We start from the raw sequence: 22,115 nt of genomic DNA on the forward strand, positions 1-22,115 counted from the left end.
TGATTACGTGGGATCTGTATGCTACTATGTGTTTGAGTGTGAACTATGTGCTGGAATTAACATGTGGAAATACCGTAAAGAATGCTGTCGTGCGTGTTGGATGGTGGCGTCCAAAACCAGAGGGAGAAGGCAAAAGCAATCCGGTGTCCGAGCGTGGTCGTGGGACAGGAGAGAGTGTCCAAAGTCCAGGCAATGTGTCGGGGATCCAGGAGAGCAAATCAGGGTTCCAGAGAGGATGGCAGCAGGAATGGAGACAGAGGTGCAAGCAATAGCAACGTTCCAACGACGAGGGTTCAGCGGCGGGAATCTTTATTCTGTCGTCCGTAATCACTGCCAGGTGTCTTGATTGGTGATCGTCTCCAGCTGTGAGTGTGAGCGGTCTGCGCTGCGCGCGAGGGGGCGTGTCTGGGTGTGGCGCGTGTGGACGCACTCAGAGTGGAGCCGCCGAGTGCTCCCGCAGATGAAGGCAGGGAAAACTGAGCGTGTGTCATAACAGTGCCCCCCCCCCCCTTATGCGAGACCCCCGACGAGCGCCGAAGAGCTCCTGGGTTGGCCCGATAGAAATCCTCAAGCAGTGATGGGTCAGCAAGGTAGGAGGCAGGGACCCAAGACCTATCTTCAGGCCCATAACCCTCCCAATCAACTAAATAAACTAACCCCCTACCTTGCCGACGGACCCCGAGAATCTCTTTAACGGTCCAAACAGGGTCACCATTTTCCAAAATCCTGGGAGGGGGTGGGGTGGGTAACAACTGGTTTGTTCTGGGAAACATGGACCACGGGATGTCGCTTGACTGAAGGAGGTAAGGAAAGTTTAACAACAGCAGGGTTTATTATGGCCTCAATGGTGTATGGGCCTACAAATCGGGGTGCAAGTTTACGAGACGGTACCTCAAGATGAAGATCTTTAGTTTTAGTAGAAGAACTTGTTGACCCGGTGAATACGAGGGAGCCGGGATGCGTCGCTGAATAGCACTGCGGCACATTTTTTCAGCGGATTTAATAAGGGCTTTCCAAATTTGCTGGCATCTCTTGATGTGTTTATGGGGAGAGGGAACTGCAGCTTCAATTTCCTGTTGATGAAACATAGGTGGTTGGTAACCTAAGGAGCACTCAAAAGGTGACAATCCGGTCGCTGAACTCTTCAAAGAATTATGAGCAAATTCAACCCAAGACAGAAACTTGCACCAAGAGGATGGTTGTCTGGCGGAGATACAACGTAGCATGGTCTCAACACTTTGATTGGCTCTCTCTGCTTGACCGTTGCTCTGAGGGTGGTAACCCGAGGTAAGACTGACCGTGGCCCCGATTCCCTTGCAAAAGTTCTGCCACACCCGGGAGGTGAACTGGGGACCACGGTCCGAGACGATATCCACACGAATTTCATGAAGTCTGACAATATGATTTGTGAGAAGATCAGCAGTCTCGGAAGAAGATGGAAGTTTGGGTAGCGGAATGAAGTGTGCGGCTTTAGAAAAACGGTCAATAATGGTGAGAATAGTGGTGTTACATTGGGAAGGTGGGAAGCCAGTGATGAAGTCCAGAGATATGTGTGACCATGGGCGACTGGGAACAGGTAGGGGGAGAATTAGTCCTGCAGGTGGTCTGTGGGAAGGCTTATTACGGGCACAAGTGGTACAAGCAGAAATGAACTCACGGATATCATTGGCCATGGATGGCCACCAAAACCGCCAGCGGATGAAATCCCGAATGGCAGGTGAACACACTAGAGTGTCCCCAGTCCAGAACTCGAGGTCGCAGGTCATGAGGAACGAATAGTTTGTTGGGAGGTCCTCCCTTGGGTCCCGGACTAACCTTTAGGGCTCCTTGACCAGTTCCTTTACTTCCCATGTGACCATGCCGATAATTTTGGAGAGAGGAATGATAGTCTCCTCCGGGGCATCGTCAATTCTCTCCTCCGAGAACTGACGGGAGAGGGCATCAGTCTTTGTATTATGGGAGCCCGGTCTGAAAGAAAGAATATAATCAAAGTGACTAAATAGTTGAGACCATCGTGCCTGTCTGTCGTTCAATCTTTTTGCCGCCCGGACATGTAACAAGTTGCGGTGGTCCGTGAGGACCTGGAATTGATGTTTAGCTCCCTCTAGCCAATGTCTCCACTCCTTCAATGCCTCGTGTACAGCGAGCAATTCCCGATTTCCAGCATCATAATTGCGTTCAGCCGAGGATAAACGTCGGGAAAAGAAAGCACATGGGTGGACCTTGTTATCCTGCTTGGAGCGTTGGGACAGAACTGCACCTATACCCGAGTCGGAGGCGTCCACCTCAACAATGAACGGAAGGTCTGGGTCCGGATAAACAAGGATGGGTGCAGAGATGAAACGTCTTTTGAGGCTCCAGAACGACATTCTTGCATCACGGTTCCACTATAAGGGGACATTGGTAGAGGTAAGTGCATGAAGAGGTGCGGCCAACTTACTAAAGTCCTTGCAACTCAGTACGAGTTGAGGGTTGAGGCCAGTCTACCACGGCCTTCACTTTCTTCGGATCAGCCTTAATATGTCCTTTTTCAATAACAAATCCCAAAAAGTCTACAGAAGAAGAATGGAACTCACATTTTTCGGCTTTGACAGACGATTCTCCAGAAGACTTTGTAAGACAAGCCGGACGTGCTGTTGGTGCTCCTGCAGGTTCTTGGAGAAGATCAGGATGACATCCAGGTAAACCACAACAAAACGGTCAATCATGTCTCTGAGGATGTCGTTAACAAGTGTTTGGAAAACCGCAGGCGCATTGGTCAGACCAAAGGGCATGACCTTATACTCAGAATGACCTAAGTGAGTATTGAAGGCAGTCTTCCACTCATCCCCCTCCCTGATTCGTACCAGATAAGTGTTGCGTAAATCCAATTTAGTAAAGATGGTAGCCGGCGTGAGGGGTTCAAAAGATGAATTGAGTAGTGGTAACGAGTATTTATTCTTTACAGTGATACTGTTAAGTTGACGGTAATCAATACATGGACGGAGGGATCCGTCCTTCTTGCTGACAAAGAAAAACCCAGCGGCCACTGGGGACTTGGAGGGTCTGATTATACCAGAGGCCAGGGACTCGGAGATGTAGTCCCTCATTGCTTGCTTCTCAGGGAGGGAAAGGTTATATAGCCGGCTGGAAGGAAGAACTGCGTTGGGAATCAGGTCAATAGTGCAGTCGTATGGTCGGTGGGGTGGAAGTGACAAGGCTTGATCCTTACTGAAGACGGGGGCTTGGTCATGATATATCTCCGGGATTAGAGACAGGTCAACGGAGGAAGGGATCGATCTGGGTCCTTCGGAACGTAAAACAGCAGAACTGAGACAATTAGCATGACAGTGTTCGCTCCAGGCCAGTATCTTACCGGTGGACCAGGAAATGTGGGGATCATGCAGATTCAACCAGGATCGGCCAAGGACAAGTGGTGTCACAGGGGCGTTCAGGACCCAGAAACTGATGGTCTCTGTCTGGTTACCAGAAAGAGTGAGGGATAATGGCTTAGTGCGATGTTTGATTGGTCCTAACGGGTGACCATCCAAGGCTTGGGCTGAAACAAAAGTCTCTAAAGGAATTAACGGAATACCCGATTCTGTGGCATACCTTAAGTCGAGGAAACTCTCGTCAGCTCCTGAGTCCACATATGCCTCCACAGATAGTGTCCTATCCTCCCAAGTCAAGGTAGCAGGGAACAAAGTACTCGGAGCCTGCCTGGAAGAAGTTGTGGGGATTGTAGTATGGCTCACCAATATCCCCGTGATTGGTGAGCCTGATCTTTTGGCCGAGAGGGGCAGTTGCGAATATGATGGTCCGCCAAACCACAGTAAAGACAAAGACGTTGTTGGAACCTCCGTTCCCGTTCCTCAAAGGAGAGTCGAGATCTCCCTATCTGCATGGGTTCTGGTGAAGGGCTAGGACCTGGACTAATTGTGCCAGTCTGTCCTGTGATGTTCCGGCTGGTAGAACTGGGCGGTCTTGCTGCAATGGTTCTGCCAAAGTCGCTCTCCCTCTCAGCTTCTCTTTCTGACAGTCGCTGATCGAACAAGAGGGCTAGTTCGATTAGCTCGCCACAAGAAGACGGCCTGTCTCGCATCAACCCATCCTTTATGGTCTCATTCAGCCCTCTTCTGTAGGCACTCAAAAGAGCCCTATCATCCCAACCGCTCTCGGCTGCCAAAGTGCGGAATTCTAGGGTATAATTAGCTACGGAACGGCGACCCTGTCTGAGGGAATGAAGCCTAGCTGCGGTATCTCTGCCATCCGCAGGATGGTCAAAAACGGCCAAAAACTCCTTACGAAATGCAGAATAATTAGAGTTCAGTCCTGAAGACTTGCTAAGGGAGGAAGTAGCCCATTTAAGGGCAGGAACAGAAAACAGGGAAAACAAAGGCTATTTTGGCCCCATCATTAGCATAGCGAGAAGGTTGGTGTTGAAAAATAAATTCGCATTGAACCAAGAATCCTCGACAAAGTTCAAAATCTCCCTCAAAAGTTTTAGGGCTGGCTATCTTGGGTTCGCGAGAGACAGCCGCTCCTTCGGTGGCGGGTGCCTCAGAGGAGCTCGAAACGGGAGTGTCACCTGACCTGAACTGAGGTTGTCCAATCTTGCTAGCAGACTAGCGAACGCCACATCAAGTTTGTCCTCCAAGGTGGTAAATCGGGTCTGATGTTGTTGGAGGACAGCCTGAATGGAAGGTAGGTCTCTAGGAGGAGGAGTATGGGCCCGCCTACCGGGTGGGGGGTGTGCTGCTCTGTCTGGTTCCATCTTGGTTGGAACGTTCTGTTAGGGCGAAGACGGGTGGAATGAGACGGCACAACAGTGGAAGTCCAACTCAATATTTATTGAGTAATTAATGATTACGTGGGATGTGTATGCTACTATGTGTTTGAGGGTGAACTATGTGCTGGAATTAACATATGGAAATACCGTAAAGAATGTTGTCGTGCGTGTTGGATGGTGGCGTCTAAAACCAGAGGGAGAAGGCAAAAGCAATCCGGTGTCCGAGCGTGGTCGTGGGGCAGGAGAGAGTGTCCAAAGTCCAGGCAATGAGTCGGGGATCCAGGAGAGCAAATCAGGGTTCCAGAGAGGATGGCAGCAGGAATGGAGACAGGGGTGCAAGCAATAGCAACGTTCCAACGACGAGGATTCAGCGACAGGAATCTTTATTCTGTCGTCCGTAATCACTGCCAGGTGTCTTGATTGGTGATCGTCTCCAGCTGTGTGTCTGAGCGGTCTGCGCTGCGCGCGAGGGGGCGTGTCTGGGTGTGGCGCGCGTGGACGCACTCAGAGTGGAGCCGCCGAGTGCTCCCGCAGATGAAGGCAGGGAAGACTGAGCGTGTGTCATAACAGTTATACAATTTAATAAATCAGAAACTGATGACATAGTGCTGTATTTTACTTTATCTCTTTTTTTCAACCAAAAATGCTTTGCTCTGATTAGGGGGTACTTGAATTAAAAGAAATGTTCACAGGGGATACATCACTGAAAAAAGGTTGAAAACCACTGCCTTAGGGACCCTTTTCTGCTGCAGCCTTCATCCACCATCCCAGCCCTTGTGACTCGCCACAGGGTTCGCAATCATCCTCCGCCTGTTCCACCGTTGAGGTCTTGGGTTGTTATTTCCCCATAACTGGGCCCAAATGGATGTGGGGGTGCCTTCTTCCGCCATCGCAGTCATTTTGGTGGTTCTTACATCTACAGTCTTCCGCCTTCTCCACCGTCGAGGTCTTCACCGTATCCCTGGCTAGGGGGCAGTCAGGTACTAGGCCTTTCCCAAGGGCCACCTGGGGTAACAGTAGTAAAGGGGTTAACCTCCTAGTGCCCCAAGAACCCATAGAGGAGCCTCCACTGCCGGATGCACTTTAACGTCATGCCCAGGACATATAAATGCATTATCCTGTTATATCTCACATTCTATATTGTGTGACGTCATCGCGCTTGCGCCTCAAAGTCGGGGGAGAGCGCGGCAAGTATACGCTCTTTCAGTCAATAATTTCTCGAGGGGAAAAAAATGGCGTAATCTTAGGACTCCAAGTGTAGAGTTTTTAAACATCAGTGGACATTTGATCTATATGTGTGTGTGTGTGTATATATATATATATATATACACATAAAAATTTGGCCAGAGGCCGGGCTATATACAGTGAAGTGAAGTGAATTATATTGCGCTTTTTCTCTAGTGACTCAAAGCGCTTTACACAGTGAAACCCAATATCTAATGTTTGCATTTAAACCAGTGTGGGTGGCACTGGGAGCAGGTGGGTAAAGTGTCTTGCCCAAGGACACAACGGCAGTGACTAGGATGGCGGAAGCGGGGATCAAACCTGAAACCCTCAAGTTGCTGGCATGGCCGCTCTACCAACCGAGCTATACAGCTATATATATATATACACACAGTATACAGTTTACATACACTTGTAAAGAGCATAATGTCATGGCTGTCTTGAGTTTCCAATAATTTCTACAACTCTTATTTTTTTGTGATAGAGAGATTGGAGCACATACTTGTTGGTCACAAAAAACGATGAAGTTTGGTTCTTTTAGGAATTTATTATGAGTCTACTGCAAATGTGACCAAATCTGCTGGGTCAAAAGTATACATACAGCAATGTTAATGTTAACATTTTCTTACATGTCCCTTGGTAGGTTTCACTACAATAAGGCACTTTCGGTAGCCATCCACAAGCCTTTGGTTGAATTTTTGACCACCCTTGATAAAATTAGTGCAGTTCAGCTAAATTTGTTGGTTTTCTGACATGGACTTGTTTCTTCAGCATTGTCCAAAGTCAGGACTTTGGGAAGGCCATTCTAAAACCTTCATTCTAGCCTGATTTAGCCATTCCTTTACAACTTTGGACGCGTGTTTGGGGTCATTGTCCTGATGGAAAACCCAACTGCGCCCAAGAGCCAAGCCCGGAGGTTGGGTCTTGCAGTGCCTTATTGCAGTGAAACTTGCCAATGTAACCAAATATTAACATTGCTGTATGTATACTTTTGACCCAGCAGATCTGGTCACATTTTAGTAGACCCATAATAAATTAATAAAATAACCTAATAACATGAATGTTTTTGTGACAAAGAAGCGAGTGCTCCAATCACTTCACCACAAAAAAATAAGAGTTGCAGAAATTATTGGAAACTCAAGACAACCGTGACAATATGGTCTTTACAAGTGTATGTAAACTTTTGACCACAATTGTGTGTGTGTATATATATATATATATATTAGGGGTGTGGGAAAAAAATTGATTCGAATACAAATCGAATACGTTGTGTGATTCAGAATAGATTCACATTTAAGAAAAAAAAAAAAAAAAGCCTTTTTTTTTTTTATACAAACCAATACACAGCAATAACATCAAAATGCAATCCAATTCCAAAACCAAACCTGACCCAGCAACACTCAGAACTGCAATTTACAGAGCAATTGAGAGGAGACACAAACATGACACAGAACAAACCAAAAGTAGTGAAGCAAAAATGATTATCAACAACAGTATCAATATTAGTTATAATTTCAGCATAGCAGTGATTAAAAATCCCTCATTTACATCATTAGACATCCATCCATTTTCTACCGCTTATTCCCTTTTGGGGTCACGGGGGGCGCTGGAGCCTATCTCAGCTACAATCGGGCGGAAGGCGGTGTACACCCTGGACAAGTCGCCACCTCATCGAAGGACAACATTCAAACTCACATTCACACACTAGGGCCAATTTAGTGTTGCCAATCAACCTATCCCCAGGTGCATGTCTTTGGAGGTGGGAGGAAGCCGGAGTACCCGGAGGGAACCCACGCATTCACGGGGAGGACATGCAAACTCCACACAGAAAGATCCCGAGCCTGGATTTGAACCCAGGACTGCAGGACCTTTGTATTGTGAGGCAGACACACTAACCCCTCTGCCACCGTGAAGCCCTGATAAAACATTGTCCTTTATAATTATAAAAGCTTTTTACAAAAAAAATCTACTACTCTGCTAGTACGTCAGCAGACTGGGGTAGATCCTGCTGAAATGATATGTATTGAATGAATACAGAATCATTTAGAACCGAAAAAAATATTGTTTTTGAATCGAGAATCGCATTGAACCGAAAAAAAAAACTATATACATGTATTATCGAATCGCGACCCCAAGAACCGATATTGAATCGAATCATGGGACACCCAAAGATTCACAGCCCTAATATAAATATATCAGTCGAAAAGCAACAATAGCAAGTTTAGACATGGTGAGCAAAGAAGGGACATTGCAGTTAAAAAAAAAAAGGGGCTTTGAAATGATCAACAGTTGAAACATGTGAAACAGCCACAGCGCCCACCGCTGGCCAGTATCAGCAAGCACCCCTTCCCTGAACCCCCCCCCCCACCAGTGACTGTATCAGTGATGGAGTGCCCTAACAGGTCAGGCCTCTGCATTTGCGGAGCCACATGGAGGATTTATTAGAACCAGATGGCCTGTGCTGCCTTACAAGATGGGCCGAGGTGAAAAAAAACACACTGGGCTGGCTTCTCTTTGGGCCTTGCTTGCGCTGGGGAACCAAGAGCGGCCGGTCCACCCATTTCCTTTCCTTGCCCTTCCCAGGCATGTCAGAGAGGAGCCAAGCCAAAAAGAAGGGGGAAGAAAAAAAGGCTCCAGTGGCTTTTGGACCGTATGGCAAGAGAGAAGGTGTGTGGTAAGTGAAAGAGGGGTGGTCTTGAGCCAAGACATTAAAAAGAGCTGCGAATAAACGGAATGATAAAATATAACAACACTTCTGACATTCCTGTGACAGTCAGTGTGAGAGCCGAGGTCCAGCAGGCATCAGTGTCATTCCTTCACTGAAATCTTAGGAACTGTCACCACAGCCATTTTATTTACTTTTGCCTGGTAAACCAAGTATGGTTTTAATTACTGTGTTGGTGCTTGCTTTATTAGTCAGCGGCATCACACAAAGCCATTAAAATTTGGTGCAAAAATACATATTAAAACAAAAGAATGCATCGCTGTCAGTATGGAACCATTCCCATCCGTGTATTGCTATAAGACCTATGTGTCAGATCAGGCCAGATTCGAATGGATTATCTACGGTTATTTGATTAGTATTAGAACCGGCCTGCTGCTGTTTTTCACGCACCAATACTCCATCAGTGTTGACGTTAGGAATTTTCGAAATGGGATCCCAGGTAACCCATCAAGTCATAAAAATGGGGTCCCATGGTACATTCTTGGGGTCTCACTTTTTGTAACCGTTTTAAAAACAAATGATAAACGTATGCATTGTCCTGTTATATCTCGCATTCTATATTGTGTGTTGTAAAAAGTTTGTCATAAACGATAATTCATAAAAAAAAAACCAAAAGGAAACATTTTTATGCCCATGTAAATGTATTTAATTGTATACATTTATTCACTTCTTTCCTTCATGGATCTAAACTTTACCGCTGCCGGTATTTTTTTTTCTATATACTTACTGTACTATTTTCAGAATGTGTTTTTTCTATTTTTGGCCAAAGTAAGACAAAGAAAACCATCTGAAGTTGTCTTTTTTTTTTTTTTAGTTTAATGCAGGGGTCACCAACCTTTTTGAAACCAAGAGCTACTTCTTGGGTACTGATTAACGCGAAGGGCTACCAGTTTGATACACACTTAAATAAATTGCCAGAAATAGCCAATTTGCTCAATTAACCTTTAATAAATAAATCTATATATATATATATATATATATATATATATATATATATATATATATATATATATATATATATATATATATATATAATGGGTATTTCTGTCTGTCATTCCGTCGTACATTTTGTTTCCCTTTACGGAAGGTTTTCATAAGAGAATAAATGATGAAAAAAACACTTAATTGAACAGTTTAAAAGAGGAGAAAACAGGAAAAAAAATTAATAATTTTGAAACAGTTTATCTTCAATTTTGACTCTTTAAAATTGAAAATTCAACCGAAAAAAAAAAGGAGAAAACTAGCTAATTTGAATCTTTTTGAAAAATTAAAAAAATTTGTAATTTTTCCTGATTAAGATTTTAGAATTTTGATGACATGTTTTGAATAGGTTAAAATCCAATCTGCACTTTGTTAGAATATATAAAAAATTGGACCAAGCTATACTTCTAACAAAGACAAATAATTATTTCTTCTAGATTTTCCAGAACAAACATTTTAAAAGAAATTCAAAATACTTGGAAATAAGATTTAAAAATTAGATTCTACAGATTTTCTAGATTTGCTAGAATATTTTTAAATCATAATAAGTTTGAAGAAATATTTCACCAATATTCTTCGTCGAAAAAACAACCTAAAATTAAGAATTAAATTAAAATGTATTTATTCTTTACAATAAAAAAAATAAAATTTACTTGAACATTGATTTAAATTGTCAGGAAAAAGAGGAAGGAATTTAAAAGGTAAAAAGGTATATGTGTTTAAAAATCCTAAAATCATTTTTAAGGTTGTATTTTTTCTCTAAAATGGTCTTTCAGAAAGTTATAAGAAGCAAAGTAAAAAAATAAATGAATTTTTTTTAAACAAGTGAAGACCAAATCTTTAAAATATTTACTTGGATTTTCAAATTCTATTTGAGTTTTGTCTCTCTTAGAATTAAAAATGTCGAGCAAAGCAAGACCAGCTTGCTAGTAAATAAAAAAAAAAAAAAAAAAATAGAGGCAGCTCACTGGTAAGTGCTGCTATTTGAGCTATTTTTACAACAGGCCAGGGGGCGACTCATCTGGTCCTTACGGGCTACCTGGTGCCCGCGGGCACCGCGTTGGTGACCCCTGGTTTAATGCCATTATTTCAATAGCGCAGATTTTCCTCCATGCGGTCCCTGAGCTAAAATGAGTTTGACACCCCTGCTACAGGAAGTAGCCTGATGACTAAAATACATAAAAAAAAAATGTTCATCTGACATGTTTTTTTCTTTATTGTTAGACAAAATATTCTCTTTTTAATATTCAAGTTATGAGCGAATGCATGATGAAACAGTTTCCCCTAACCCAGAGTCAAAAGTAGTATGATTTTGGTTAGTTGGTGTCAGTTTATTTCAAACATGAATGCAAATACAATGTAATGCGTCAAATATTTAGTTTTTTTCATTAAAGCTAATTCCATAAGTAGGAAGAAGCAGAGCTTATTTAATACTACCCCTTTTTGTATCATATCATACATTTTTTAGTACTCAATTCGTAACACAACAGTGAATACATTAATAAAAAGATGACTAAACAAATACATTTACATTGAGTAAGTTAATAATGAATAAATACATGAATAAACTATAATTAAAGTGTTGCGTTGTATGATCCTTCATGAAGTAGCGAGTAACCTTCTACTCCTGACAAATTGATGAACAAACCAACACAAATTATAATTCTTGCTATTTTTTGGGCTTTCTGTCATTTGATTCACATTAAACTTGTTCCTCTTAGCAAAGAATGAAAAAAGGTTTTGTTTTCCTCCAATTTAATCCAGTTTGTTGCTCTCTCTTATGTGGGTTCTTCCGAGGATGTCGTAGTTGTAATGGTTTGTACAGTCCTTTGAGACATTTGTGATTTAGGGCTATATAAATAAACATTGATTGATTGATTGATTGATTGAAATCACCGCATGAGTAGTACAGCCATGTAAACAAAAGCTTTGGCCAACAAAAATGGCTCCTGCGTCCCAAAAACGCACCGCAAAATCAAGTGCCATCTGGAGCCCTTTAATGACACTTCACATTATTCAAACGGTTGGTAGAGGATTGACTTTATCACTTTGTGATATGAAGTAGCAATTAAATTACCGCATTTTCTGGACCATAGGGCGCACCGGATTATAAGGTGCACTGCTGACGAGCGGATCTATTCAGGTCTTTTTTCATACAAAAGGCGCACTGGATTATAGGGCGCATTAAAAGGGGTCATACTATGATTTTATTCTAAATGTAAAACACTTCCTGCGCGCCCCCCACCTACCCAAAGGGAATAAGCGGTAGAACATGGATAGATGGATGGATGTAAAACACTTCCTAGTGGTCTAAATAACATGTGATGGTGGTTGTTTGGTCAACATGTTGCATAGATTATGTTTTACTGAACTTATTCAAGTCGCTTTCTGACAGTTGCTTCAGGATGCGCTGTTTTGTGGGCGGTCTTATTTACGTCGCGACAGCGTCTTCTCTGTTGCGATCTGTGGCTCAGATCTTCACGTGTTTGTTTTTTCATTCTGTCTGACCCGTTTATTTCCTGTTTTTATCCATCACTATGGTTACACATCAGTCCACCTGCTAGTCTCGCCCCGCACACCTGCTAATAATTATCACCCTCCTATTTAAGCTCACCTTTTCTGTTCACTCATTCTCGGATCCTAATTTGCCCACGCGCATCAGTGACGACTCTCATCATTCGTATGTATTTTCTCGCTAGCTCTCACGCCAAGCCACTTTATTGTCTAGCTTTCATGCTAAATGTTTTGTTTACTCTTTTGTGTCCTCGTACCAAGTTCTAGTTTTCCTTGTTTTATCCTAGCTTTCACGCTAGCGTCTTTTGTTTACTTTTTCTCTTTACACCAGTATTTTTGTTCATAGACTTTTGTTATTAAATACCCTTTATCTTACCTATGCTGTGTTCTGCTTCGACGCATCCACGGGAAAACCACACCGGCATTACAATGCCGAAGAAGAGTCTTCACAGTAGGATCCGAGCATCAAGTTGTTTTTCCGCGTCGAAACCACGGGAGGAACCCTTCGACTTAGGGTTGTGGTTGGAGCTCGTGGCTTGGGAGCAGGAAAGACTCGACTGTGGGCCTGAAGTCTCCTCCGAAGCCGTTCGCGCTGCCCCGAAGAAGCGGGGGGTCCAGTGGAGAGGTCCCCCGCGCGGCAGTAATGTTCCAGCACCACTTATTCCTCCCCATGGACACAGCAAGTTTCACCCCGTCCAGGATTCACCCGTCATTACCGGTAATCCTGCTTGTTTTTTTTCAAATCATTCCTTAAGCTGCCATGACACTTTTTCTGACACAAGCGATGACGTCATTTGGGGAACGCCCACCGGTGACGCAACACCGGCCTCTGTTGATGACATTCTTTCAGAAGATTTTTTTATTGTGGACGATATATCTCAGCCATTTTCCAAAAACTTGGACAGTAATAATACTTTCACACAGTATCAGGACATTTATATTGATTCTAGTCACCCTCAGTATATTGTTAATGGTCAAGATCAGCCTCCCATTACTTTGGCCCCGCCCACATCTCAGCCTATTTCACGTCCTACCCCTACGTCACCTGATTTTGAAACTGACCTAGAAAAATATAGTCCTGCCTGGATGGACGAGTGGTACAGGAGAGTTTTGATTGAACTGGAGCTGGAGGAGAAATTTCTTGCTGCTCAGAACAATCCTCTCCTCATACAGACTAATGGGGTGGAGTCTGCCCTCCTCCAAACCTCCCACCGCCCGCCCTTACGGTCAGCCTCTATCCAACGGGACCCCGTCTGGAATCCGGGTCTCGAGGGGAGGGCCAGTATTACTACTAAGCCTCCTAGACCTCCACCACCGGTGTTCACCCCTGTTAAACCTGTTAAGCCACTACGGCCTCCTAGACCTCCTCCACCGGTGTTCTCCCCGGTCAAGTCACGCCCTCTTAGACCTCCTCCACCTGTGTTCCGTCCGTGCCCTAGTTCTAGTTTTAGTCACAGTCTCTCTCAGAGTTCGAGTCCCAGCCTTCTTCGTAGCCCATGCTCTAGTCCTACTCGTAGACCGACTTGTAGACTGAGTCGTAGTCAAATTCCTGGTCCGAGTTTCCGTTCTGATTCTAGTTGTAGTCCTAGTCTTTCTCGTAGTCGTCGTAGTCCTAGTTCCACTCGTAGACTGATCCGTAGTCCGAGTCCTGTTTCGAGTCCGGTCCCGAGTCTTGTTTCTTGCCTTTGTAATATTAGTACTGATTCCCCTCGTGGTCTTAGTCCGAACCCTAGTCCTTACCCAAGTTCTTGTCCGAGCCCCAGTGTTACTGTAAGTCCTAGTCTTTGTCCTAGTCCTTGCCCGAGCACCAGTTTGATTGTTAGTCCCAGTCCTTGCCCAAGCCCTAGTTTGACCGTTTGTCCTAGTTCTTGCCCAAGCCCTGGTATGACTGTAAGTCCTGGTCGTTGCCCAAGCCCTTCTCAAAGCACTAGTGTGATTGTAAGTCCTGGTCCTCTCTCAAGTCCTTGCCCGAGTCCTAGTGTTTGTCTTATCACTCATCATAGTCCTAGTCCTGCTCACAGCCAGTCCCCTAGTTCTCCTCGGCAGACCCCTGTGCCTGCTCCTCGGCTGAAGCCGACTCCTGCTCCTCGGCTGAAGCCGACACCTGCTCCTCGGCTGAAGCCGACACCTGCTCCTCGGCTGAAGCCGACACCTGCTCCTCGGCTGAAGCCGACACCTGCTCCTCGGCTGAAGCCGACACCTGCTCCTCGGCTGAAGCCGACACCTGCTCCTCGGCTGAAGCCGACACCTGCTCCTCGGCTGAAGCCGACACCTGCTCCTCGGCTGAAGCCGACACCTGCTCCTCGGCTGAAGCCGACACCTGCTCCCAGTCTGGTTCTCACACCAGCACATGTTTCTGACCTGGTTTTCACACCAGAAAATGTTTCTGACCTGGTTTTCACACCAGCACATGTTTCTGACCTGGTTTTCACACCAGAAAATGTTTCTAGCCTTGTTCTCACGCCAGTTTCAGACTCTAAACTGGTTCTCACGCCAGCACAAACTCCAAGGCTGGAGCCCACTCTAGCACCAGTTCCTAAGCTGGAGCCCACTCCGGTACCAGCACCACGACAGGTACCGGTGCCAGCTCCGTGCCGCCAAGCACCGGTGCCAGCTCCGCGCCGCCAAGCACCGCCGACGACGGGGCTGGAGCCCACACCAGCGCCGACGACGGGGCTGGAGCCCACACCAGCGCCGACGACGGGGCTGGAGCCCACACCAGCGCCGACGACGGGGCTGGAGCCCACACCAGCGCCGACGACGGGGCTGGAGCCCACACCAGCACCTCCGACGACTCCTGCGGCTCCCAGGCCGCCTCCGACGACTCCTGCGGCTCCCAGGCCGCCTCCGACGACTCCTGCGGCTCCCAGGCCGCCTCCGACGACTCCTGCGGCTCCCAGGCCGCCTCCGACGACTCCTGCGGCTCCCAGGCCGCCTCCGACGACTCCTGCGGCTGCAGCACCCGCATCATCCTCGCCAGCTGCACTCGGGCCTGCTTTGGCTGCAGTCCCCGTACCCTCGCCTGCTGGGATTTCGGTGCTGAGGCGTCGTCCACCACGTCGACCACGGGCGTGGCCTCTGCGAGGTCATCCTCCTCGCCAGATACTCCCTCCTCCATGTCGGCCACGGATGTGGCCGTGCCCGGGTCGTCCGCCTCGCCGGGCACCTCATCCTGCGAGGCGGCCACTAATGTGGCCTTTTCGAGGTCGCCCGCCAAAACTTTTTCGGCAGCAGCGTTCCACCCGCCGCCGCCACATGATGTGTCCTCGGTGGATTCGGGGACATGCGATCTGGCGACCCTCCACCGTGGCCTCCCTCCGCCCTCCCTTCGTTTGTGAACTTTCTGGTTTTGGGGAGGGGGTTCAAGTTTTTGTTTGTTTTTTAAGACATCTGGTATCTGTCTTTTGTTGGGGGGGAATACTGTTGCGATCTGTGGCTCAGATCTTCACGTGTTTGTTTTTTCATTCTGTCTGACCCGTTTATTTCCTGTTTTTATCCATCACTATGGTTACACATCAGTCCACCTGCTAGTCTCGCCCCGCACACCTGCTAATAATTATCACCCTCCTATTTAAGCTCACCTTTTCTGTTCACTCATTCTCGGATCCTAATTTGCCCACGCGCATCAGTGACGACTCTCATCATTCGTATGTATTTTCTCGCTAGCTCTCACGCCAAGCCACTTTATTGTCTAGCTTTCATGCTAAATGTTTTGTTTACTCTTTTGTGTCCTCGTACCAAGTTCTAGTTTTCCTTGTTTTATCCTAGCTTTCACGCTAGCGTCTTTTGTTTACTTTTTCTCTTTACACCAGTATTTTTGTTCATAGACTTTTGTTATTAAATACCCTTTATCTTACCTATGCTGTGTTCTGCTTCGACGCATCCACGGGAAAACCACACCGGCATTACAATGCCGAAGAAGAGTCTTCACATTCTCCCCATCATCTTTGTTGTAGCGGTGTAGCGTGCAAGGACAGGAGTGGAAGAAAAGATGGAGCGAACTGTTTTAATGGCATTCCGACTTTACTTAAATCAATAACGGAGTAGCAGCTTCTCATCCGTGGCTCACTAGTGCAACAACGCCGGAAATGTATCCTGTGAAAAACCGTCCAACCGGAACTCTGTAATAACTAAAGTTCCTTGGGTGAATAATGTAAACTCACTACACCGGTAGTTTTTAGCGCTTTCATGGTGAGTTGACTGACAAATATAAGTAAGAACTTTACACTACTTTGTGTTACAAATGGCAACAGCGGAGGACGAAGGTCCCATAACAAGAAGATAGAATAAAAGAAGAAGCTTATCGACTACGATGTCAGCACCGACTACAAAGGTGGAATCGCGCACATTTTCAGGATTTATGCAGATCCCAAATACAGATAAGCAGATACCAGAAGGTAAGAAACGTTGCTTTTGCATAATATTGCGAAACAAGACGACAGATATGTCTTACCTTATAGACACACCATAATTGTATTCATATGTTGAAGCACAGTACAATCCATCAACGCTGCGGCTTCATAGCTTACCAAAGTCGTACTAAAACATTTTGATAGATTTTTTGAGTGAGTAATGTTCCAAATATTCAATGGAACTTGAGTAATATTGGAGTCTACACATATCTCTTATGTGTGACTGCCATCTGAAATGTTACCACAGTCAGCCCTCGAACCAATTGTCTGCAATAAACAAGAATGACTGTACTGTGTTTCGTCATCTTTGTGTCACATTCAAAACGCATTGTGATGCGCGGAGATATCACCTCAGGATGCAATGGGACCAGACAGGCAGGATTGCAGGTAAGAATCTGATTTATTATACAAAAAATAAAAGAACACTTGTACAAACAGCAAAGTAAAGGCGTGCCGGAGCGCACGAGAAGATAAAGCTAATAGCTAGCACTAGAGTCCAAATAAGTGTCCACAGAAGCGCGTGTCAAGCGCACAGAAGCTAAGGCGTAACTTAGCACAGAACAGACAAGGCAGAAAAAAAAAAAATGACAGTTGCGCATAGCAAACCATGAGCCAAGACCGAACTGAGTTAGAAAGCAGTCTTAAATACTAAAGTAAACAATTGCCATCAGGTGTGCGTCGAAAAACGTAGCAGGTGGAACAAATGAGAAACCATGGCAACGAGATAAAACAGAAAGTGCAAAACTCAAAACAGGAAGAGTCTAAAATTAATCAAAACACAAAAGGACTCAAATCGAGACAAAAGATGTGATCCCGGAATCGGATCACAACACATTGGGTCCATAAAAGACCTACCTAAGGTAAATGTACCTTACAACTGGCTATATTGCCAAATAACTACTTTCGCAAGCTGAAAAACAAGACAATCGAAAGAGTGGAATGGGTCGGACCAGACTGGTGTCCACCAATGTTCCCTTGAATGTTCTTTCTCAATGTCTGAACCCCACAAACAAGGTGAAGTGTTACAGAAGCTGCATGTGTAGCATGATTCATTCCCTCCCCTGCTCATTAAAGTCGCCTCGCTTATGATCCTTCGCAGGGACCAGAGAGCACTGAGAGATCTTTCCAAACAGGTGGAGAAACTTATGAGCATGGTTGGACTTTTGACGAGCAAAAAAAATGCTGAGCAAGAAAAGCCACACAGCTAACTTATTTGGAGCATCTGGCATTCTCCACTATTTGTAGTCCAGTTGTGGAATAACAATAACACTGTAGTTTTAGTCGTAATAATAATAATATTACATAAGTTAGTGTAGAGTGTCTTTGCACACCCCCTACCTTAGGACAAAAAACATAAACAGAGGCTGCTCGGGGAATTCCCCTACAGCATCACTCATATGAGTTAGTTCCGCCATGACGGACGCATCCTAGATGTTGCCCTGCTAAGTGGATTTACTCCTTGAGAGTGAGAGGTTGAGAAGTCAGAATAACAGCCAAAAGAGAAGAAACGACCACCTCTTTAGCTACTGTTATGATGACTAGTTGTACTAAAGGCTGATAGGCTGGCATGGACACACCTGACTAAGCCGGGCGCCGCAGGGGGTCTTGATGCAGTTCTGTTGTTTCCTCCTGCAGCACAGGGGTCCAAAGAGTGTGGGGGAAACACTGTGTGAAAGGGGAAGAAAGGAAGTGTGTATTTATTTCTATTAGTGGGGCAAGGGGCAGCACGGGGGGACAGGGGTTAGTGCATGTCAGAGGTGGGAACAAGTCATTGTTTTGCAAGTCACAAGTAAGTCTCAAGTCTTTGCCCTCAAGTCCCGAGTCAGGTCCTGAGTCAAGACAGGTAATAAAACGCTGTATTTATTCAAACAAGTGCATTTGAAGGGCAGCACTGTGGAACAGGGGTAGTGGATGTGCCTCACAATATGAAGGTCCTGAGTAGTCGTGGGTTCAATCCCAGGATCAGGATCTTTCTGTGTGGAGTTTGATTGTTCTCCCCGTGACTGCGCGAGTTCCCTCCCACCTCCAAAGACATGCACCTGGGGATAGGTTGATTGGCAACACTAAATTGTCCCTAGTGTGTGAATGAGTGTGAATGTTGTCTGTCTATCTGTGTTGGCCCTTCGATGAGATGGCGACTTGTCCAGGGTGTACCCCGCCTTCCGCCTGAATGCAGCTGAGATAGGCTCCAGCACCCTCCGTGACCCCAAAAGAGACAAGCGGTAGAAAATGGCTGGACGGATGGATGGTGGGGCAAGATTCCCATGTTAATTTGTGCCTATATGCTGTCAGGGTTAGTATGTCAGCAGAAAACAGTCAAAGGGCACAAAAAACTAAACTTTTGGGTTAATTACTACATCACAATGTTAAACACGTCTATTGACTGTTCAACTCCATTCCTGTGGTTCAGTGGTTCTCAACCTTTTTTCAATGATGTACCCCCTGTGAACATTTTTTTAATTCAAGTACCCCCTAATCAGAGCAAAGCATTTTTGTTTGAAAAAAAAGAGAAAGTAAAATCCAGCACTATGTCATCAGTTTCTGGTTTAATAAATTGTATAACAGTGCAAAATATTTCTCATTGGTAGTGGTCTTTTTTGAACTATTTGGAAAAAAAGATGTAAAAAATAACTAAAAACTTGTTGAAAAATAAGTAATTCAATTATAAAAAAAATATTTCTACACATAGAAGTAATCAACTTAAAGTGCCCTCTTTGGGGATTTTAATAGAAATCCATCTGGATTCATTTCTTCACAAATAAAGAAATATTTAACACAAATATTCATAGAACATGTCCACAAAAAATCTAGCTGTCAACACTGAATATTGCATTGTTGCATCTCTTTTCACAGTTTATAAACTTACATTCATATTCTGTTGAAGTATTATTCAATAAATATGTTTATAAAGGATTTTAAATGGCTATTTTTAGAATATTTTTTAAAAATCTCACATACCCCTTGGGATACCTTCAAGTACCCCCAGGGGTACGCGTACCCCCCATTTGAGAACCACTGCTGTAGATGACATGTAAATAAATAAATATAAATAAAGCTTAGTGCGTCTGCCTCACAATACGAAGGTCCTGAGTAGTCTTGGGTTCAATCCCGGGCTCGGGATCTTTCTGTGTGGAGTTTGCATGTTCTCCCCGTGAATGCGTGGGTTCCCTCCGGGTACTCCGGCTTCCTCCCACCTCCAAAGACATGCACCTGGGGATAGGTTGATTGGCAACACGAAATTGGCCCTAGTGTGTGAATATGAGTGTGAATGTTGTCTGTCTATCTGTGTTGGCCCTGCGATGAGATGGCAATTTGTCCTGGGTGTAGGTCGCCTTCCAACTGATTGTAGCTGAGATAGGCTCCAGCGCCCCTCGCAACCCCAAAGGAAATAAGCGGTAGGAAATTGATGGATGGATGGGTAAAAAAAAGTCAGCTCAGAGCGGCGGCAATGGGAAGTCCCCTATTCCGCCCAAAATCCCCCAAAAATAACCATTAAAAAAGCGCCAACATTACTCCATTTACATTTTGTGACTATTAACCAATTATTAGTGATATTGTTATTATAAGAGCTATTTATGGGGGCGCCGTGATCACCAGTTTATGCTGCTAAGTTTACATCATCGAGTGGTCAGCTATTTCCTCACTTCCCTGCACTTTGGAAATTTATTGTAGATCATAAATCATGCATCTCACCTGAATAGAAGAAGGCTGAGGAAAATTATAAGAAGTTGGTACATTTTGACGGACAATTTAGACCCGGTAATGGCGAGAATCACACGAAAAGACTTCCCTTTTCTTTGTAAAGGATTATGAGTCATTCTTCATCTAAACGGGAATATAACAAGATCCTATCAGTCTTTATTCTAATGACAGCAGACCTTGTACAGTAAGTGATGTTTTATTATGTTTGTTGGCTCTCATGAAGTCTGCAGTGATCAGTAATCAGTTATGTTGTTGAAGGAAAAAAAGGAAACGTGATGCGTTTTTTAAATTAATTCACCTCGTATGCTTAAAATTATCAAAATACGTACATATTAAATATTATAGATGTGCCTGTTACTACGTTTGTACATTACACATACCCTGTATACTTCCATCAGGGTTTTGTATACATGATGTAGGTATTTCCATGTTTTTAGGGGCTCCATGGGCAGAATTGATCGACTCACATAGGCTCCATTGTAAGCAGACTTTTGATCGCATTTATTTAATGTTTAGATAACATTAAAAAATACATCTGCCGTTATGGCTTTCTTAATGATTGTGAACGATGGGCAAAATTCCGAAAATAGTGCACTCTCCCTTTAACAAACGCCACCTTTACATTTTAGGTTCTTATATAGCAGGGGTGTCAAACCAATTTTAGATGGGCGGCCACATGGAGAAAAATCTACTCCCAAGTGGGCCGGACTGGTAAAATCACGGTACGATAACTTAAAAATAAAGACAATTTCAGATAGTTTTCTTTGTTTAAAAATGAATGTTTTTTGTTACACTTACATGTTGTGGATAATAGTATTCTATCTTAATTTGTTGTTATTTATACTTTTTGAATAAATGATGTGATAATGTTCATCCCTCCATTTTATACCGCTTATTCCCTTCGTGGTCGCTGGAGCCTATCTCAGCTACAATCGGGCGGAAGGCGGGTTACACCCTGGACAAGTCGCTACCTCATCACAGGGCATAATGTTCATCATTTGTGTTTATTTTCAATCTATCATAATAAAAAAATTATATCAAAATGAAATTACAAGATGTTATTTATGTAGTTTGCTCATTTTTCTTGACTGATGTACTAACATCATGCGGTTTATTTTGTACATATGCAGCATCATCTACAAAGACACAAATAATTGCTATTGTGGCATCTAGTGGACATATTTAGAACAGCTGTTTCTTTCATCCAAAAATTATATACTTAGCAAACTCATCCCGCGGGCCGGATACAACTTGTCAGCGGGCCTGTTTCGGCCCTTGGGCCGTAAATTTGACACCCCTGTTATATAGGTATTTATGTTAATGTAACTGAGAATGTACATATGCAACTAAATAGCCCCAATAAGGGTCTGTTACTGTTAACTCCCTTTGGGGGTCCCCACCTCCCATTTATTTTAGGGTGCATTTACTTTGTCCCAACCCACCCATCCATCCATTTTCTACCACTTGTCCCTCTCGGGATCGTGGGGGGTACTGGAGCCTATCCCAGCTTCATTCGGGCGTAAGGCGGGGTACACCCTGGACAAGTCGCCACCTCATCACAGGGCCAAAAAAGGTAGACAGACAACTTTCACACACCAGGGCCAATTTAGTGTTGCCAGTCAACCTATCCCCAGGTGCATGTCTTTGGGGGTGGGAGGAAGCCGGAGTACCCGGACAGAACCCACGCAGTCACAGGGAGAACATGCAAACTCCACACAGAACGACCCAGATCCGGCGGATCGAACCCAGAACCTTCATATTGTGAGGCACACGAACCAACCCCTGTTCA

At 44.6% G+C, this 22,115-nt stretch overlaps 1 long non-coding RNA gene across 2 annotated transcripts in view; it reads right to left on the reverse strand.

Moving 5' to 3' along the window:
• LOC133568953 (uncharacterized) overlaps nt 1–22,115 on the reverse strand; it is an 88,627-nt gene that overhangs the window by 66,135 nt on the left and 377 nt on the right. For both annotated transcript variants that reach the window (XR_009809711.1, XR_009809710.1), the window contains exon 2: nt 18,202–18,289. This is a non-coding gene — a long non-coding RNA (uncharacterized LOC133568953). The remainder of the gene's footprint in view (nt 1–18,201; nt 18,290–22,115) is intronic.

Source organism: Nerophis ophidion, linkage group LG14 (genome assembly GCF_033978795.1).
Source record: "Nerophis ophidion isolate RoL-2023_Sa linkage group LG14, RoL_Noph_v1.0, whole genome shotgun sequence".
NCBI classification, from domain to species: Eukaryota; Metazoa; Chordata; class Actinopteri; order Syngnathiformes; family Syngnathidae; genus Nerophis; species Nerophis ophidion.